Here is a 19,025-nt window from a genome sequence, read left to right on the forward strand (position 1 = left end):
ACTGTGTCCAGGTGTCCAAACCATGAGACCTGACCAATGAGTGCTGTAGAAGGAACCACCTGTTCTGGTAACCTAGAATGCAGCCCCAAAGACAATGATTCTCCGCTGAGAGGAACTCCCCAAAAATGGGGAAAAAAGTCCTTGTTAGGCATCTGATGGAGAATCTGAGTGATCAGACCAGGAACTACCTGATCCTTAAAGGCAGATACACAGATCAGCTCAAGAACTAGATCCAGGAGAATAAAGTAAGGGACTGAGGTGGACCAAAAGGAGATGGGAGAAAGGGAAGGGTCTCTGCAAAGAAGGTCCCTCAACACTCCTTCAAGCAAAAGCAGAGAGGTGGGTAACCCAGTCTGATAAGATGTTTAAGGGCAACCATGCTCTGGACCCCTCCACCACAAAAGCTATGTTGGTTAAGGTTTCCTGCAGGCAAAAAGGCAAAATTCTAAAACGTGACAAGGCAAAACCCCGCCAGAACTTGCATTCATATAGCCCCTATAGAAGTTGTCCACACAGTTCCACGGTGACTGCTTTCGTTACAGGAACTCATTGGAGTGTCCCACAGTGAGGACGCTAAGAGAAGGCACATAGGAGTCCACACCCTGAGAAAAATCCAGTGTTCAGGGGCAACAATGAACTCAAAATTCTGTTGGGGGTGGGGGGGGGGGGTAAATACAGCCATTGTTGGTCCCAGATTACTAGGCAGGTCAAGGGTTCCCTCTGGAGAAAGAGTAGAATGATTTTGAGGGGTACCAGGTACCACTGATGACCTTACATGCCCTAAGTAAATAGGAGGTCTCAGAGAAAGAGGGTAGTGGCCTAGATGGGGCAAAGCTGTGGAGGTCGAACAGACACAAAGATTTAGAGCCAGTGCTTCTAGGTTTTAGGAGACCCTTAGGCTGCCTTCACACTGAGGCACTTTACAGGCGCTATAGCGCTAAAAATAGCACCTGCATAGCACCTGTAAAAAGCCTCTCCTCTCACTCTAGTGTGAAAGCCCGAGTGCTTTCACAATGGATCAGTGCGCTGGCAGGACGCCAAAAAAAGTCCTGCAAGCCACTTTGCGGATGCTTCTAACCCTTTTTCGGGCATTAGCGGGGGTTAAAAGCGCCCCGCTAGCGGCCGAAAAACGGCGATAAAGCGCAGCTAAAAAAAGCAGCGCTTTACCGCCGATGCCCCTAACGCCCCAGTGTGAAAGTAGCCTAAGGGAGAATGGAAAGGTCTGTTAATCTGTGCAGTGACACAGGATGAAAAAGGGTGAGTAGCTGAACAGAGGGCCAAAGGGGGAGCACTTTACACCCTCCAGCTCAAAGGGCAAATTACGCAAAGACCAGCAAGCAAGAATTAATAACCTACCCCACATGAAAAAATAGGATTTTTTATAACAGCTTACCTGTAAAATCCTTTTTTGATGTACATCACGGGACACAGAACCTCAGTAATTACTGACGGGTTATATAGGGTATCACTAGGTGATTGGACACTGGCACACCCTAAACAGGACATTCAACCCCCTATATAATCCCTCCCCTTACAGGGATACCTCAGTTTTGTGGCAAAGCAATATAAGTGTATTAGAAGAGGGGCGGGACCCTCTGTGTCCCGTGATGTAAATCAAAAGAAAAGGATTTTACAGGTAAGCTATTATAAAAAAATCCTATTTTCTTTCTCATACATCACGGGACACAGAGCCTCAGTAATTACTGATGGGACATCCCAGAGCAATGCTATTTGAGGGGAGGGGACCACACAAGTAGGGTGTAATCAGACCTGAGGACCTCGTACTGCTGCCTGCAGCACACGGTGCCCAAAGGCGATATCCTCATGCCTTCCCACATCCACCTGTTAAAATTTGGTGAATGTATGGACTGAAGACCAGGTTGCGGCCTTGCAGATCTGAGCCATGGAGGCCCGGTGATGCACCGCCCAAGAGGCACTAATCGCCCTTGTGGAGTGTGCAATGATTTGAAAAAGTGGAATCTTTTGTTTCAAACCGTAAGCCTGAATAATCATTTGTCGAATCCACTTCGAAAGGGTAGACTTTGATGCTGCCTGCCCTCTATTGGGACCTTCTGGTAGTATGAACAAAACATCCGTTTTGCAAACTTGAGCAGTTGCTTCCAAATAGGCCTTGACTGCCCTAACTACATCCAAAGAATGTAGTAACCTTTCTTCCGTGGAACAGGGATCTGGAAAAAAGGAAGGCAGAGCAATATCTTGGTTTAGATAGAAATCTGAAATCACCTTTGGTAGAAAGCTAGGATGAGGGCGCAATACCACTCTATCCTTATGCATGACCAAATAAGGCTCTTTACAGGAAAGGAAATGGCTACCAGGAAAATTAACTTCCTTGTCAATAAGACCAAGGGAATCTGACGTATGGGCTCAAAAGGCTGTTTCTGTAAAACCGACAGAACCAAATTCAAGTCCCAGGGGTTTAGGGGCGCTTTAACTGGAGGATTAAGACACGTCACCCCTTGCATAAAGCTTCGGACCAGGGAATGAGAAGCAAGTGGTCGTTGAAATAACACTGATAAGGCTAAGACCTGGCCCTTGATGGTACTCAAGGCCAGCTTCATCTCTAAACCCATTTGTAGAAAACCCAGAATTCTACCAATGACATTTTCTGGGATGCCAACCCCTGGCTTCACACCAGGATACATAAGTCCTCCAAACTCTATGATAAATCACTCTGGAAGCTGGCTTCCTAGCATTGATTAAAGTAGAGATCACAGGACCTGAAAGCCCACAACTCCTCAGAACGTGGGTCTCAACAGCCAAACCGTCAAATTTAGCTTTTGTAAGGCAGGATGGAATACTGGACCTTGAGAGAATAGGTCTGGACGTGACGGTTGGGTCCACAGGGAACCCACTGTCATTCTTACCATCTCTGCAAACCAAGCTCTTCTGGGCCACGCTGGGGCCACCAGAAGTACCGACTTCTTTTCCTGCCGGATCCTGCGAAGGAACCATGGCAGTAGCAAAATCGGAGGAAACGCATAGATCAGTGAAAACTGATGCCATGGAATCGCCAACGCATCTGTCCCGTATGCAAGAGGATCTCTTGTTCTTGCCACAAACTTGTCGACCTTGTTGTTGATCCTGGACGCAAAGAGATCTACATCTGGTATCCCCCCCATCTTTGGCATATGGCCCAAAAGACATCAGGGTGAAGAGACCATTCCACTGGGAATAACCGCTGGTGACTCAAATAGTCCGCCTGCCAGTTCTCTATCCCTGGAATGAAAACTGGCGATATGTATGGCACATACTTTTCTGCCCAGACTAAAATACGGTTCACCTCTTTCTGAGCTGCACGACTCCTGGTGCCTCCCTGATGATTGATATAAGCCACTGCTGTGGCATTGTCGGACTGGATCCTGACGGGGCAACCCTGTAGCCTGAGATTCCAGGCCCCTAGGGCTAGATACGCTGCACGGATCTCCAGAATGTTGATGGGTAAAGGTACTCTTGATTTCAGACCATTCCCCCTGGACTGCAGACTGCTTCAGAACTGCTCACCAACCCGAAAGACTGGCATCCGTTGTTACCACTGTCCAGGTAACCGGTAAAAAGGATTTCCCTTTCTGCAGGCTTTCGGGTATTAACCACCAACTGAGGCTCTGACGCACTGTAGGAGACAGGTGCATCGGAAAATCTAATGCCTGTACCTTCTTGTTCCAAGCAGACAGGTTACTGTGTTGCAGCAGTCTTGAATGAAACTGAGCATAGGGAACTGCTTCGAATGAAGCCACCATATTTCCCAGCAGCCTCATACAAAGAGAAGGACCCTTTTTGGTCCTGACTACCTGAATCAGCTCTCTTAAGGCACTGATCTTTGCCTGAGGTAAAAATACCTTCTCTTGGCTTGTATCTATGACCAGGCCCAAATACTCTAGTCTTCTTACTGGTTTTAAGAAGGACTTTTCTAGGTTGAGAATCCAACCTAGGTGTTCCAGGTAGTTGACTGTGGTCATCAAGTTCCCGCTCAGACAGGCTATTGACTGGTCTATCAAGAGCAGGTTGTCTAGGTATGCTATGACAGTTATACCCTGAGCCCTTAATCTGGCCAGAGGAGGAGCCAAGATCTTTGTAAACACTCGAGGTGCAGTGGCTAGCCCGAAAGGCAGGGCCACAAACTGAAAATGGCGTCCTTCTATTTCGAAGCGCAAGTACTTTTGATGAGCAGGAAAAATGGGTACATGCAGATACGCATCTCTGATGTCTATTGATGCCAGAAATTCTCCTCCCTGTAGGATGGAGACTACTGACCGGATTGATTCCATGCGAAAGGATCGAATCCTTAGGAATCGATTTAGATCCTTTAGATCCAGGATGGGTCTGACATCTCCATTTGGTTTTTGAACCGTAAAAAGGTTGGAATAAAATCCCAATCCTTGTTCTTTCGTGGGGACCACCACGATGACTTTTTGCGACAATAGTCGCTCTAATGCTAGAAGGAGCGACTGCTTTTTCTCTGGATCTCTGAGGACACTTGATCTGAGGAAACGAGGAGAGGGGAATTCTTGGAACTCCAGTTTGTAACCTAGAGTTACCGTGGAGATTACCATCTGTCCTGGAAATCCTCCTGCCAGAGCTTTGAGAACTGTAGCAGTCTTCCCCCCACCCCAGCGAGCGGGGGCGCCCCTTCATAAAGAGGCTTTAGCGTCTTGTCTAGTAGGCTTCTTCCCCCAGGACTTTTTGTCCCTGGGGTCGACGCTGAAATTTATTTATGGACCCTGACGGAGGAGGCCGTCGCGACTGCCTGGAGGCTGATGCCCCTGGCACTGGGGAAAGAGTCAGTTTGAAAGAAGGACGCTTACTCCTTTTCTTAACAGGTAAGAGAGTGCTTTTCCCACTAAAGATCTTTTGGATATAATTGTCCAAATACTCTCCAAACAGCCTTGCACCACGAAATGGAAATCCAGCCAGAAGCTTCTTACATGGTGCTTCGGCTGACCAATTTTTCAACCATAAGATTCTACGCATATGCACCAACCCAAGTGAAAGACGAGAGGTTTGGATGATAGAATCTCTGATAGCGTCAACAGCAAAACATAAGGCCGCTGGAAGGTTAGCCAACCCCTGGGCCTGTTGTTCAGGTAGAACTTTGAGGACCTGCTTAACATGGTCTCTTAAGTATTGACAGACTCCGATCACTGCCACTGCAGGCTGAGCTACTGAACCTGCTAAGGAGAAAATATCTTTCAACAGGGATTCCATTTTTTTATCAACAGGATCCCTGAGCATATGAGCATTGTCTACAAGACAAGTCAGACTTTTATTTACGGAGGAAATGGCGGCGTCAACAGCCGGTATCCCCCACATTTTTATAAACTTTTCTTCCATAGGATAAAGTGTTGAAAACTTTTTAGGCGGAAAAAAACGTTTATCTGGGTGATCCCACTCAGAATAAATGAGCTTTTCTAGTAAATTATGAACGGGAAAAGCATGTCTTGTTTGAGGAGGCTTCAGTGAACCCAAAGAAGAAGAGGGTTCTTTAACTGACTCAGATACGGGTAATTTAAATGTAGAGTGGACCAATCCAGCAAGGATCTGAACACACACCTTCTCATCCTGAGAAGCTGAAGAGGGCCCTTCTCCACTTGATTCCTCAGAAGAGGAATCATCAGTCCCATCCTGATCCTCTGAAAGGGATTCTTCTCATTTTTCCCAGCGTTCCTCTGCCTGAGGGTCCTGGGTAACAGAGGAAGACCTATTGCATTTTCTTCCACTGAGTGAAGATGCGATTAAGGCCATTAATCTTTCCTCTAGTCCATTAATGGTTGAGGAAAAAACCTCCTGCGTAATATATACAGGGGCTGAAGTGCCAGAAGCAGATGCAGCCCCTGACCACGACGGCTCTCCCTGGCCGGCCATCCCAGGTCCTTCGGGGTGGGGGGGGTTTGGGGCGCTGCAGAAGGAAGGTCCTCAGAGCCTGAGGGAGATCCCCTAGAGCCTCTGGTTTTTGGGGTATTTGTACCTCTTCTACCCATAGTGCAAAGTAAACAAGGTGGAGGTATCACACAAATAAAACACTGACTGCTGAGCGATGTAGTACAGCAACTGTCGCTGCTACCAATGCCCAGTCAAATGTTTCAAAGTAAATGCTGCCTAGGAGAATGCCTGTGTCCCACCTTACATGCGACCGTCAGCTCTGTGTCCCTGCATAGGCTGAGTGCACCTGAAAGAGTGTGCTTCTTATAGCCTGTGCAGCCGGCGATGTGGGCGTCTAAGCACGCCGGACGTCGCGCTAACGCTCCACCCCCCCTCCTCTGACCATCCCTCCCGCCCCCCTCCTCGTTTTTTTCAAAAAACGTGCACTTTCCCGCACGGGCCGACCCTCCGGGACAAGCGTGCAGGGGAGGCTGGGGTGGAGGAGGAAGGAAAGAGGCCAGAAGATGATGGGATCTGCCAATAGTAATGGCGGCGGTGGCGGCAGTGCGGTATAATACCTCCTTTCAGACCACCGTGGCCCCCCTAATCTTGGGGGGGAATATCCCTGAGGAAGAGCCCCCCATCCCATCCTACCTGAAGCTCGGCTGGAGGAGCTGTGCAGCATGAACACTGAGACAGACAATCAAGCATGTGAAGGTATGTGCTTCTTGGCAGCCCCCTGTGGTGACAATAGGCATAGCATACATTTAATTAAAGGAGAAACCTACTAGAATTAAAAAATTCTGTGGAATCTCCCTTACCTTATCCAGCTGCAGGGTTCTGTTATACAGACCCAATCTTCACCTCTCACGGTGGGCTCCGTTTGGAAAACCTTCAGAGACTGAGGCCCCCTATGGATAGGGGGATCAGCAGTTCTGGGCCTGTAAAGCACCCTGCCAAGAATAAGGCTATAAAAACCAAATTCTGAAACGCGGGGTCCAGCTTTCTAAAAAGAGAAGCGTTACAGGTAAAACCTCGTTTCTTCGGACACGAGGCCCAGGTACCATCCAATTCGGCCTAGAAAGGACACTTTGAAATGGATCCGGTTAGCCTGGCTTGCCCCAGTATAGGATATAGGATATTCCCTTTGGAGCTCAGCACAGGACATCTGTACACGTGACCAACACCTAAGACACTGGCGAAAAAACTGAGGTATCCCTGTAAGGGGAGGGATTATATAGGGGGTTGAACTTCCTGTTTAGGGTGTGCCAGTGTCAAATCACCTAGTGATACCCTATATAACCCATCAGTAATTACCGAGGCTCTGTGTCCCGTGATGTACGAGAAAGAAAGTGGGGGCACACCTTCATGCTGAAGCCTTCTCAGGGGGCTTAGCAGCTTTCTTGCTTTCAGTGTTGGGAGTTTCTTTGGATTTCTTATGCTGAGAGAGATGTATGCTCTGCCCTCCGGTGATATCCCTGATGACAACATCAAGGGTAGGTCCGAAGAGACACAGTTCCTCAAAGACCAAGCGAGTTAGGTACTTCTTCCATGTAGCATCTGCTCTCAGCACATTAACCAGAGTGCTCTGCTCATCTGTATGGACAACATACCTATACAGGACACATGTTTAAAGCTGAACTCCAACTTTCTTTTCCCTAGTACTGAATGGAGTGATCAATCCCAGCACAGACCATACCTCTGTACCATGTTTCTCTTTTGTCTGCAGATCCTCTGATATTTGGGGGTTTAGTTGTACTTTGTATCATGTGACATTCCGTATATCGTGCTGATAGATTCTGTCCCCTGCACAGCTCCTTGCAGCAGCTAGAGTTTGTAACACCCCCCTTTGTAGTCTTCCAGACTCTGCAAATGATGTAACGTCATTCACAGTTCTGATGGTGGGTGGGATTGAATACATCCTAATTAGCATTCAATCCCACCCAGTCACACCTACAGGAAGAGTCCCAACCTCCCAAGTCCCACCTCACAGATCAAAGCATTATTTAAGAAGGAAACCCCTTCATACACAGCCTGTTCTGAAAGCTAGCTGTGCTGCTGCTGGGCAGGATTGAATGATCACAATTAGAATTCAATCCTGCCCAGTTAAATATGCAGACCAGTTTGAACAGGGATTCATTTACATATGAAGGAAACACCTTAATATTAGCTTCTGTAGTCTTACAGTAAGCCATTATTCTTTGGCATCCTGAAAGGCAGGAATGACATAGGAGGGGGTATGACATATTTAAACCTTTCACCACCCACATGAATGCCCAGAAACACCCACAGTAACTTTGGGACCCACCCACGTCAACTCCCAGAACTGCTATAAGTGATTCAATAAATCTGGAGCTACAGAGGCTCAAAGGATCATAGCAAATGTAGTATCATGAAAGAAACAAAGTCAGAATTTGAAATTGAGCCAGGACAAGGAGTGATATCACAGACACAGAAACCTGCTGTATACAGCTAAAGAAGTGAAGTTACACTAAAACTGACAGTGAGTGGGTTGCAATTCATTTACACAAACAATGCATCTGTTTTGGGGAGAAAAAGCTGGAGTTCTTCTTTAACCACTTGCCTACAGGGCACTTTCACCTCCTTCCTGCCCAGACCAATTTTCAGCTTTCAGCGCTCTTACACTTTGAATGACAATTACTCAGTCATGCAACACTGTACCCAAATGAAATTTGCGTCCTTTTTTCACACAAATAGAGCTTTCTTTTGGCGGTATTTAATCACCAGCGGGTTTTTTATTTTTTGTGTTAACTGAAAATTTGATGAAAAAAATGCCTCTCTTTGTTTCCGTCATAACATTTTGCATATTAGTAATATTTCTTAATAAATTTTGGCCAAAACGTATACAACTACATATCTTTGGTAAAAATAACCCTAATTAGTGTATATTATTTGTTTTTTGTGAAAGTTATAGTCTACAAGCTATGGTGCAAATCACTGAAAATTGATCACACCTGATGTACTGAAGACCGATCTCATTTCTTAAGACACTAACAAGCCAGGAAAGTACAAATACCCACAAAATTACCCCATTTTGGAAAGCAGACACCCCAACGTATAATCTATGAGGCATAATGATTCTTTTGAACGGTTCATTTTTTTCCAGAAGTTTTTGGAAAATGTGAAAAAAAAAAAAAAAAAGAAAAACATTTTTCCCACAAAGTTGTCCATTTTTAAGATATTTCCAACACATAGCATGTACATAGCAAAAAAAGACACCCCAAAATACATTCTGCTACTCCTCCTGAGTATGGCGATACCACATGTGTGAGACTTTTACACAGCCTGACCACATACAGAGGCCCATCATTGAAGCAGCACCTTCAGGCCCTTATATTTCTAACACATAGAATAGAATTTACATACCAAAAATTACACTCCAAAATAAATTCTACTGAGGAAAGGGTTAAAAAAAAAAATTCAAGTTACGCTTACCGGTAACGTCTTTTCCAGTAGTCTTTCAGTACAGCCACATTGAGAGACCTTGGCTCCTCCTCTTCCTTGGAAACACTGCGCCAGCCCCCATAAATTTACACCTCCCCCTGCCAGCCTCAGTTTTTTCTAGAGCACCTCCGGTTAGCTGGGGAGACACAAGAACACATTAATAACATACTATCACATATTACTATTGTGCCCCTTTTTAGGTCTTGCTCAAGACCCCCCAAAAATTCGGGTGGGAACTAGGGCTGTCCTGAAAGACTACCGGAAAAGACGTTACCGGTAAGCATAACTTGAATTTTCCCTCCCCGTCTTTCAGGACAGCCACATTTAGAGGATAGACGAGCACTTACCCTTTAGGGTGGGACAACAGCTTGCAATATCGCCCAAAGGATTTCTCACTTGCTAATACCAGATCCACTCTGTAGTGTTTCACAAATGTGGTGAAACTGGACCATACGGCAGCCTTGCAAATCTGCTCTAGCGTTGCTCCAGCTCTTTCCGCCTGTGAAGCTGCCATAGCTCTGGTAGAGTGTGCTTTAATTCCCATGGGGGCTTCTCTACCCGCTAGCCTGTAGGCCTGAGTAATAGCTACTCTAAGCCATCTGGCAATGGTGCGTCTAGACGCCTTCTGTCCCTTTCTTGCTCCGCAAAAAGAAAAAGAGAGAGAGTCTGACTTTCTGAAAGTCTTTGTCAGCTCTAAATAACGTAGGATACATCTCCTGACATCTAAGGTATGAAACCTAAATTCCCTTTCACTTGAGAGATTAGGACAAAAAGTTGGCAAAATTACCTCCTGGCTTCTATGGTATTTCGAAGCCACCTTCGGTAAAAAAGCCGGGTCAGTCTTAAAAATGACTCTATCCGAAAACATAACACAAAAGGGGGGTCTAATTGAGAGGGCCTCTATTTCACTGACCCTCCTAGCTGTGGTTACAGTCACCAAAAACACAGCCTTATATGTTAGGTCCTTTAGAGTACATTCCTCTAAAGGCTCGAGGGGGGGTTCTGTCAAAATCTGTAAGACCAGGGAAAGGTCCCATTTAGGGAAGGAAGGACCCTGCACTGGTCTCTGTCTTGAAAGGGCTCTGAAAAACCTGACCACCCAGGAGTCGGTGGCCAAGGATTTCTCTAGGTACGTGCTAAGCGCTGACACTTGACTTTTAAGGGTACTGATGGCCAACCCCTTATCAGCCCTGCATTGCAGAAACTCCAGGATTGCTATAGGGCTCTGCACCTTAAAGGAGTTTTCTTGGCACCAAGCTCTAAAGCGCCCCCAAACCTTTTGGTAGATTCGGCGCGTCTCCTCCTTTTTACTGTCAAGAAGGGTGGATACCAGTTGATCGGAAAAGCCTTTGCTTCTTAGAATTTCTTCTTCAGAAGCCAGGCGGCTAAGTTCCAGCGGCCTACCTGAGGACAAAGAACTGGGCCCTGCGATAGGAGATCCTTTCTGGTCGGAAGGAGCCAGGGAGGTTCCGCTGCAAACCGACCGAGGATCGAGAACCAAGCTCTCTTGGGCCAGTAGGGAGCCACTAAGATCAGAGTGGTGTTTTCTGCCTGGAATTTTCTTAGGACTGCTGGCAGAAGCACCGGAGGTGGGAAGGCGTAGCAAAGTCTGAAGTGCCAGCTTTGTGTCAGGGCGTCTACCCCACGCGTCTTCCCACCTGCTGAGAGAGAGAAGAAATATGGGGTCTTTGTATTGCTTCTTGAGGCAAATAGGTCTACTTCTGGGAGGCCCCATCTCTTGACTATGAGATCGAAAACCTCCTGACTGAGTGCCCAGTCGGCCTCTCTCAGTTGCGTCCGGCTGAGAAAATCGGCCACTATGTTTTCCTCTCCCTTCAAAAAAACTGCTGAAAGAGACAGAGCATTGGCTTCCACCCAGCCGAGGATCTCTGTGGCTAGGCTTAACAGAACCCCGCTTCTCGTGCCACCTTGCTTGTTTATATAAGCAATGACCGAAGAGTTGTCTGACCGGACCTGGATGTGTTGCCCCAGTAGGTCTTCCCTGAAAACTCTGAGCGCCAGACCAACTGCTTTTAGCTCCTTCCAGTTGGAGGACCTTTTGAGCTCCTTCTTTTCCCATGTCCCCTGTGCCAAGCGAGGTCCCAGATGTGCCCCCCAGCCTCTGCCACATGCGTCCATAGTAATCACTCTGGATACTGGAATGATCCACAGGCAACCCTTGTGACAGATTTATCTGTTTCCTCCACCACCAAAGGGACCTTTTGACCCGAGGAGGGATCGAAAGCAGATTGTCCAAAGACTCCTGGCTGTGGTCCCACATCTTTAGAATCAGTGCCTGCAGGGGACGGAAGTGAAGCCCTGCCCACTGGACTGCTGGAATGGCAGACGTTAGTAGGCCAAGGGTTGACATGGCCACCCGTATTGATACCTGCTGATTTGCTCTGAAGGCATGCTACTGCTTGGTCTAGCTTTTCGAATTTTCTCTGGTGGGAGAACAACTCTCAGCTGAGTAGAATCCAGCAGGTATCCTAGATAGGAAATCTGTTGGGCGGGAATAAGGCTGGATTTTTCCAGATTTAGTAGCCATCCTAGCCCTCTCAGGGTTGTCTTTGTTCATTTCAGATCCCAGATTAGTTGCTCTGAGGATGGTGCGAAGAGAAGAAGATCATCTAGGTATGCAATAATTGATACCCCCCTGATTCACAAAAAAGCCATGGCCTCTGCCATGACCTTCGTAAATACTCGGGGTGACGAGGATAGGCCAAATGGCAGCGCCTGAAACTGCAGGTGAATAGTTTCGTCTTCTACCTTTACTGCCAGGCGTAGGTACTTTTGAAAGGCCTCCGCAATGGGGATGTGGAGGTAAGCGTCTTTCAAATCCAGTGACACCAAGTAACAGTTCTGGGGTAGCAACGCTCTGACAGTGAATATCGATTCCATCCGGAATCTCTTGTAGACAATCACTTTATTCAGACATTTCAGGTTTAGAATTAACCTGTAACTCCCCGTGGGTTTTTTCACCAGGAAGACGTGTGAATAAAAGCCTGTCCCTTCTTCTTCTTTTGGAACTCTGCACACTACATTCTGTTGTTTTAGTTCCTTTAATGCCCCTAGGAGGGCTTCCGCTTTTGCCGTACACCTAGGGAGAAGCGTTATTAAGCTTCGACGTGGTGGGGTCTCTGTAAACTCTAGATAGTACCCCCTTCGTATGATCCCCAGGATAAATTGGTTGGGAGAGATTACTTCCCATTGTGGAAGGAAGGCTCCCAATCTTCCCCCCACTGTGACCCCTGAGTCACTGGGACTTACTGGGTTGCTCAGGAGGGTGAAAAATCGCCCCTCCTTTGCCCTTACCCCTTTGGCTCCAAGGCTTCTTCTCCTGAGTCTTGGGAGGCCTTCTTTTTTGTGGACGAAACCCCCTCTTGGGTTCATTCGGGGTTTTACGTTTCACTGGGAATGCCTTCTTTTTATCAGCGGTACGGCCTAACACTGTTTCAAGACCTGGGCCGAAAAGCAGATCACCGGTCAGCAGAATGCCACAAAGTTTAATTTTTGAGGCATTGTTGCCTAGCCATGTTTTGAGCCAGAGGGCTCTTCTGGCTGAGTTGGCAAGTGCCGCAGTCCTGGCTGACATGCGCACTGACTCAGCCGAAGCATCCGCTATATATGCTACACCTCTTAGGATTGTTGGAAAGGACGACAAAATAGTCTCCTTTGCCGTACCTGCCTCAATATGAGCCTGGATTTGTGTCAGCCAGTGCTCGAGGTTTCGGGCCACAACCGTGACTGCCATCTCTGGTTTCAGAATACCTAGAGATGATTCCCAGGTCTTTTTTAACAGGGAATCAATTCTCTTTTCCATGGCATCTGTCAGAGCTCCTAGATCCTCGAAGGCCAGATCTGTGTGTCTGGACACTTGCGAGAATGCTGCGTCCAATCTGGGATTCTTGTTCCAGATTGAGGCAGGATCGTCCGAAAAAGGGAATCTTCTTTTAAGAGACCCAGAAAAGAAGGGCTTTCGTTCAGGATCCTGCCATTTTTTTTTGACCGTATCTATTAGGACCTCATGAACAGGAAATACCTTTCTTTTCTGCTCCTTTAAGCCCCTATACATCTGGTCATGGAGAGATAGGGGTTTTTTGTCCTCCTGGATACCAAGGGTGGTGTAGATAGCCCCTAGGAGGTCCTCTACCTCCTCAAGGGACAACTTGTACCTTGAGGGCCTTCTGCACTCCCCGTCCCTACTCTCCCCCTCAGATTCATCCTGAGAACTGGAGGTAGCACTGTCTGGTTCCTCCCTAGCTTCCTCTCTGGAAGTGCCTGCCACTTCTTCTGCTGAAGTAGTGGCCCTAGGAAGGGAAGATGCAGAGTCCTGTGCCAGAAGTGGGGTTGTATTCTGCGTTGCAGGTGAGGGTTTAAGGGGGACCTGTAACCCTTCAAACAGGGTTTAAAAAGATTGGAAAGTTGAGGATAATTCCTTAACTGATGCTGCTAACCCTGACTCCTGTTCAGAAGCTCTCTCATTTACCAAAGTATCAATACTGTCCTTGCATAGGACTTTTTTCCAAGCCTCCCCCAGGGTAGCCCTACAGGAGGCACACTTTCTCTTAGAGCTATGTTGGGGTTTTTTCTCAGAAGATTTCTGAAAAACATGGAAAAAAACAAAAGCACCAATCAAAATGCCACAAAACCTCACACAGAAATACAACCATGGGGAGAGTCAACCTCAAACATGAGGGACTTGGTCTCCTCCTCCCCCGCCCACCTAGACGGGTTCCTTCCCCTCCCCCCACTACAGGAACCATAAGGGGGCAGGGAGAGCCTAGGTAGAGGGGGAACCCTTCCCCAGGGTACCCTTACCTTAGGCTGGCTGGAGCTGGCATCGCTGAGCGCCGTCTGAGCATCTGCTTCTGACATGCTGGTGGGCGGCCTGTGGAGTCTTCACACCACCTGTGCAGTGAACAAACTCCTTTCCAGCCTGTGCCCGGCCCTCTATCTAGCGCCAAGCGACCTGGAACCGGAAGTCGCGGGTCAAAGGACGCACTTCCACGTCCCGCCCCCCTCCCCCCCCGCCGGAAATTACGTCACCCGCCGTCGGGCCCGCTCGGCTCCACTGCGGCCTGTACCCTGTACAGGGGGGACAGAGATGCCTCCTGCAAACAGCCCTGTGGCTGAGAAAGAGGGCCCCCCCCAGACTTCCACCAGCGCTCGGCGAAGTGGGGGAGGTGGAGGAGATGCAGCCGATAAGTAGCCTGCCGCTGCCCCAGAGACCCCTGTCTCTTAGTTAGGGACTTCTTAAAAATATAGCCCCCAGTCTCCCTGACTGCTTAGGCCTGGCTCCTAGCGCACTGTCTCCCCACCGGGGGAAACACAAATAACTGAGACTGGCAGGGGGAGGTGTAAATTTATAGGGGCTGGCGCAGTGTTTCCAAGGAAGAGGAGGAGCCAAGGTCTCTCAATGTGGCTGTCCTGAAAGACGGGGAGGGAAAAGTATTACCTGTGGTTTTAGTAGTGTCCCCAGAGGAGAGAACTGGTGCAGGCAGCAGGCAGGGATGTGCTTAGCAACAATAGTAATTATCCAGGCAGCAAGCAGGAATATTGTCTATAGGCAGCACAAGGATATCGTTAGCACAGCCAAAGAATTTGTCCATAGAAATTGTCCAGGCAGAGACAGCCAGCACAGCCATAATATTGGTCCTGGTATACCGTTACCTCCCTGCACTCATTATTGTACCGCTCTCCAGCCCTTCATAAACATACTGCCTCTTTCTACAGCTAATTATTTCCATAGTCCAGGTAGCAGGCAGAGGTGTGGTCAGTTTATGCTGCAGGCGGGGGATGGCGGCAGTAAGTCAGCAGCAGGCTGAGGGCTGCAATCAGGTAAGACCTGTGCACAGGGGCACAGGGGTAGAGGCTTCGACCCACCCAAATCTCTACGAAGCCTCCGGACTCCAGACCTTAATCCGGAAATTACGAAACCCGGAGACAACAAAAAAAAAATTGTTTTCTCCATCCAGAAAAACATTTCTGGAGCCCCTCACATGTGAGACCCCTGTGTCCTACAGTAGTAGCAGGGCAACAGATCAGTCCAAGCGGTAGGCAAAAACATAGTCCATAAAACAGGCCAGGGTCAGATGACTTGCAAGCAGTCCAAGTGGTGGGCAGAAGCGTAGTTGGTAAAACAGGCCAGGTTCAGTTCACATGTAAGCAGTCCAAACGGTTGGCAGAGGCATAGTCAAAAAACAGACCAGGGTCAGTTCACATAGAAGGCAGTGGCATGGTTATTTGAGGAAGCATGGGAAATCGTCAGCACAGATGATGAAAATGGGGAAATGGTTAAGAATATGGGCTAATATTTTAGGGATGTGTGATATAGTCTGAAGCATTCACCAATGCAAAGGCCAGGTTTGGAGGGACACTGGGGACAATGGCAGCTGGTATCTCTTCGAAATCCTTTATTGCTGCATACTCGACATCTTTTTTGGAGTCTTCGGCCTGCTTCAGATGGTGAAATGTGGTCCGGGAAGTGGCATTCATGAAGTCGGCTAACAGGATCAGAGCGAAGGTTTTCTGGGGGGGGGGGTCTTTGATGGTAGATGAGGGACGTGACAACTTCTATGAATTTCAGGAAGTGGGCAGGGCTTTCAGTGGATTTGGTGTAAATTATGTAGGCATTATAAATGGACAAATTAATTAGAGTGCTAATTTCTTGTACCGGAAACGGGACCTCCTTATTGCTAAATAGGGATGAAGCATTTGGTCGTTGAAATCCCCCCCCCCCCCCATGTACAGATTGTAATCTTGTACACATTTTGGCTTTACAATGGGACCTCGTCTTCTCTGAACTTCAACTGTAGTGTCGTCATGGATGGTGGACATCATGTACACAATCCTGGTATCCTTCCACCTCAAGGCCAGCACTTTGTTGCATCTCAAAGTTGCTCTTTCTCCTTTTCGCAATTTCTTATTTACTATGGCTTGTGGGAAGCCCTTTCTGGAGGTTCCACAGGCCAGGGTTTGTGCGAGGTATAGGTGTTTGAAAAGGGGCAGGCTTGTGTAGAAGTTATCCAGGTATATGTGGTAACCTTTCTTCAGCAGTGGGTATGCCAGGTCCCATACAATTTTACCAGTTGTGCCCATGTAGGCCGGGCTCTCAGGGGGCTGGAGCTGAGAATCTCTTCCTTCGTATATGCGGAACGCATACAGATATCCCGTGACTCTCTCGCAAAGCTTATAAAATATCACTCCATATTTGGCCCTTTTGCTAGGAATGTTTTGTTTTATTCCTAGCCAGCCTGAAAAGGGTACAAGGGACTCATCTACACATATGCTTATCGGGGACATAGAGTTCTGCAAATCGTTGGGAAAAAAAATTAATCAGTGGGCGAATTTTATATAATTCATCGTAATTTGGATGATTGCGGGGAGGGCTCTGGGTGTTGTCACTGAAATGAAGAAAGTGCATTATCTCGTATCGGGACCTGGACATTACAGAAGAATAAATGGGCATGTGGTGAATGGGGTGGGTGGACCAATAGGCATGTCCTTCATTTTTTTTTTGTAAGCCCCATGTTTATGGTGAGGCCCATAAACATTTTGAACTCCTCCAGAGTCAAATCCTTCCACTCACATGGACGGGCGTATGAAGTTTGGGGGTTGTTGGCAATATGCTGTTGGGCATATAAATTGGTCTGGTCCACGATGGAGTTGCAGCAAAGTGTTGGGAAAAAATTAATGAAAACAATCAATTTCAGAAAAATTTGGGGTATTGGCCTGCACAACTGGCTGTGCGGTGAAAGGGTTAATTCTTGCTGATCCTGAGTCGGAAGGCAGCCATGTTGGATTGGCAACACCACCTGGGAGATATGTAGCGGCCCCGGCTCTTGGGGGACTTGGCACTCCAGTGCTGGTAGTTGCAGTTCCTGTGCTGGCATTTGGGGGTGATGCTGCGGAAGTGCTGGTACTAGGCCTTTGGTTTTGGGGTCTATCGCTGACAGCAGTGCTGGTACTGGACCTGGGAATTTGATCCTGGGGTATATTGCTGGTGGCTGCCTGGTTTCCAGAGCGCCGTGCTCTTTTAGGAGGGATCCATTCTTCCTCTGATTCGTTTGCCGATCCACTACTATCGATCGGTTCAAATGCTGAATTTGATTCATAATCGGAATTGGCATTTGAATCTGATGAGAACGACAAGTGAAGGGTGACAGTCACTGATGGGCGACAAGTGAAGGGTGACAGTCACTGATGGGCGACAAGTGAAGGGTGACAGTCACTGATGGGCGACAAGTGAAGGGTGACAGTCACTGATGGGCGACAAGTGAAGGGTGACAGTCACTGATGGGCGACAAGTGAAGGGTGACAGTCACTGATGGGCGACAAGTGAAGGGTGACAGTCACTGATGGGCGACAAGTGAAGGGTGACAGTCACTGATGGGCGACAAGTGAAGGGTGACAGTCACTGATGGGCGACAAGTGAAGGGTGACAGTCACTGATGGGCGACAAGTGAAGGGTGACAGTCACTGATGGGCGACAAGTGAAGGGTGACAGTCACTGATGGGCGACAAGTGAAGGGTGACAGTCACTGATGGGCGACAAGTGAAGGGTGACAGTCACTGATGGGCGACAAGTGAAGGGTGACAGTCACTGATGGGCGACAAGTGAAGGGTGACAGTCACTGATGGGCGACAAGTGAAGGGTGACAGTCACTGATGGGCGACAAGTGAAGGGTGACAGTCACTGATGGGCGACAAGTGAAGGGTGACAGTCACTGATGGGCGACAAGTGAAGGGTGACAGTCACTGATGGGCGACAAGTGAAGGGTGACAGTCACTGATGGGCGACAAGTGAAGGGTGACAGTCACTGATGGGCGACAAGTGAAGGGTGACAGTCACTGATGGGCGACAAGTGAAGGGTGACAGTCACTGATGGGCGACAAGTGAAGGGTGACAGTCACTGATGGGCGACAAGTGAAGGGTGACAGTCACTGATGGGCGACAAGTGAAGGGTGACAGTCACTGATGGGCGACAAGTGAAGGGTGACAGTCACTGATGGGCGACAAGTGAAGGGTGACAGTCACTGATGGGCGACAAGTGAAGGGTGACAGTCACTGATGGGCGACAAGTGAAGGGTGACAGTCACTGATGGGCGACAAGTGAAGGGTGACAGTCACTGATGGGCGACAAGTGAAGGGTGACAGTCACTGATGGGCGACAAGTGAAGGGTGACAGTCACTGATGGGCGACAAGTGAAGGGTGACAGTCACTGATGGGCGACAAGTGAAGGGTGACAGTCACTGATGGGCGACAAGTGAAGGGTGACAGTCACTGATGGGCGACAAGTGAAGGGTGACAGTCACTGATGGGCGACAAGTGAAGGGTGACAGTCACTGATGGGCGACAAGTGAAGGGTGACAGTCACTGATGGGCGACAAGTGAAGGGTGACAGTCACTGATGGGCGACAAGTGAAGGGTGACAGTCACTGATGGGCGACAAGTGAAGGGTGACAGTCACTGATGGGCGACAAGTGAAGGGTGACAGTCACTGATGGGCGACAAGTGAAGGGTGACAGTCACTGATGGGCGACAAGTGATGGGTGACAGTCACTGATGGGCGACAAGTGATGGGTGACAGTCACTGATGGGCGACAAGTGATGGGTGACAGTCACTGATGGGCGACAAGTGATGGGTGACAGGTGACAGTCACTGATGGGCGACAAGTG

At 48.3% G+C, this 19,025-nt stretch overlaps 1 protein-coding gene across 2 annotated transcripts in view; it reads right to left on the bottom strand.

The window, feature by feature from the left end:
- The window catches only part of LOC141101794 (BOS complex subunit NOMO3-like), a 365,568-nt gene that overhangs the window by 261,309 nt on the left and 85,234 nt on the right, over positions 1–19,025 (bottom strand). The gene's annotated exons all lie outside the window — the stretch shown is intronic.

This window comes from Aquarana catesbeiana, linkage group LG06 (assembly GCF_042186555.1).
Source record: "Aquarana catesbeiana isolate 2022-GZ linkage group LG06, ASM4218655v1, whole genome shotgun sequence".
Lineage (NCBI taxonomy): Eukaryota > Metazoa > Chordata > Amphibia > Anura > Ranidae > Aquarana > Aquarana catesbeiana.